Source organism: Egretta garzetta, unplaced genomic scaffold (assembly GCF_000687185.1).
Source record: "Egretta garzetta isolate BGI_Z169 unplaced genomic scaffold, ASM68718v1 scaffold337, whole genome shotgun sequence".
NCBI classification, from domain to species: Eukaryota; Metazoa; Chordata; class Aves; order Pelecaniformes; family Ardeidae; genus Egretta; species Egretta garzetta.
This window is the reverse complement of record NW_009260181.1, coordinates 52433-55200: the sequence shown is the minus strand read 5'-3', so window position 1 is coordinate 55200 and position 2768 is coordinate 52433.

The following is a 2768-nucleotide window of genomic DNA, read 5'->3' as shown; positions in this document are numbered from 1 at the left end:
CAGGGGCAGGCAGGGGATCAAAACCCCAGTGAGAAGGGGAGCAACGCCCTGCGACAGGAGAGACCCCCTCCCGTCACGCAGCCGGGGGCTGCCCCAATCCTCCCCCGGCCGCGTTTCCGAGCCCCTTCTGCTCCCTGCGCAAACTCACATCCCAGTCTGGTAGAAGTTATGTGCATGGGAACAGTGGGGATCTGAAAGGAGAATGCACTGCCCAGTAGTTTTAGTGTCAGTTAAGGATCCTTTCTTTTTTTTTATACATATATATATATATAAAAAAAAATAATCCCTTTCATATATGTATATATGTGTGTGTGTGTCACTTATCAGCACAAAACATTTTGCAATATATATATATATATATATAGGAACACCTTCCCCCACTGCTGGGAAGGCAAACGCCTCCGAGGTTTGACACAGCTGCTGGCCGGTCCCCAGCGCCGCTGCGGGACAATCTGGGACAATCCCGGGCCGAAAGGCGCTCGCCGCACACACACAGCGCAGGCACCGTGCGAGAGCCTGGCTGGGACAGGAGCTTTAGAAGCCCCGTCGCTATTCAGAGCGTTGCAGCAGGTCCCTACGACCCGCCCCGCCGTGGGGAGTGCTGTTGGGAATGTCCCGGAGCACGCAGGAGCTGCTGGCCGTGCCAGACCTCAGCTCCGGGCCCCGCTGCCGGCCCAGCAGGCTGGCGCGGGGAAAGACAAGCCCGACGCGTTGCGTCTCTCTCCCTGAAGCTTCACGCTATCCTGCCTGCCTGCTCATCCCTCTCAAATAATTCTGCAAATCAATCTAGGTGGAAAAGGAAAGTCACAGTTTCAAGTAAAAAAAAAAAAAAAACCAAAACCAAACCCAAAACCGAAAACGCCAGCTGACAGCAGCCACCGCGTCTGCTGCTGAAAGATCTCACGGAGATCAACACCACGCGAACGACGACGCCCACAGACTCAAGCAGCTTCGCAGGGAAAGCGAGCAAAACCAAGAGCAGACCCTCAAAGCAAGTCACTGCACCGGCCAGGATTTCTCTGCGTGGCGTAAGAAAACCAGACCAAAAGCTTCTAAGAGGAAGAACTGGGGACGGGTTTGAAAGTGCTACTGAAGCATCATCGGACAGAAGGGCTGAACAGCAAAGCAAGTGGAAACGGAGACGCCCAGAGCTGCGGCCCGGGCTGAGCGCGCTGTGCTTTTCCTCTCCCAAAGAAAACCTGAAGATTGAAACTCTAAATGTGACTCACTGAAAGCAGGAGGGAGCGTCCCCACTGGTGGTTACTGGTATTTACTGGTCCTACACAGCGCACAGTGCCTGTGAAACTGTTCCCTGCCTTTTCCACAATGCGTTTTCCCCCTTTAATCTGGTTCCTCTCCCATCAGGGCTACAGCCTTTCCTTTTCAAAGGGATAAGCCGCAAGCACGAGCGGCAGCACCCACCGGAACCGAAGAGGAAGGCTGGCAGCACCACGTGGAGCCTCGGCCAGCAGAGCCTGCTGGGTTTGGCTTGGCCCCGGTCCCGGGGAGGGGACGGGCGGCAGGGGAGGGGGTGTTTTACTTCCACAAGCACTTGCCCCCCCCCAGGAGGCGCAGCCCCGGGGAGCAGCCACAGCCCCTGGGAACCCCCCGCGGTGGCTGCCCGGGGTGGCTTCCAGGTCTGCGATTCCGCATGCATCTCCGGAAATTCACTGCCAGATACGTTTGTGCCCCCTGGAGCTCCAGCCGCGTAGCGGTAACATCAGCCCTCAAAGTTCTGTTTTCATTAGGAATCAGGAACTCGGAGAATTGCTTTCACTTGAGACTGAGAACCTTATTTCCTGGGGGGTTTGCAGAGGTCGCAGGTGGTGGTAAGGGGGAGGCAGGAGCATCTCCGGAGCATTACAGCGTGTCTTTAAAAAATCTGATACGGGAAATCTATGAGCAACGTGAAATTCATGGACAGCCCTCAGTAAACTTTGTCTGAGTTCCATAAAAGAGCAAAAGGACATCCTGGCCTGTTGCGAGAGGTATCTTTTGGAAAAGGGGATTACAGGGAAGTCACCTGGCAGAATTCATAACCCTCGTCTTTCAAAGCAAACAAAAGCACATTCAAAAGCAGAGGGATAGATTCTGCAAGGAGCGGAGCAGCCAAACGCCACCCAAACCACTGGAGTTTTATGCATTTGCTTGCCTGGAGATCCAACCCCAAGGTAAAGCAGAGCCCACAGGGCGAATTCGCTCAGAGTACCGGTTCTGGTATCCAGGTACCCTACGCCTTCAGCTTTGGTTCATCTCCAGGCAGGGAAAAGGCAGGGAGGCCGCACAAATCACCCCCCGGGCTGCCGAGGGAGGACGGAGTCAGCCCTGGCCACCGGCTCGGCTCCCTCGGGACCGGCTCGGATGCCCTCCTCTTGTGCCAGAAACTACGTAAGCATGGGGGAAGAGGCTGCATCTGCCCCCAAGGTTTTGTGAGGTGGGTACGAGCTGGGGGGGAGGCAGCAGGGGGTGGCTGTGAGCTGCTGCAGCCCCCGCCGCCCCGCACCAGGAGCAGTCGCCCGGGCCGCACCGCGCAGGGAAGTTTTGCCCCGTCGTCTCCAAACAGAGAGGGGCGACAGCAAACAACGGGGCAGGGGAACCCCCCCGGGGCCAAGCAAACACGTGATTTTGCCCTGACCATCTGCCCTTCCAAAAAACAAACACAAAACCTGCCTGATGCCCCACTGATAGCTGCAAATAAAGCAGGGAGGCACCCGAACCGCGCGGGGGGGTCTGTCCTGCTTCCCTCTGCCCGAGAGGAGCCGGCAGGC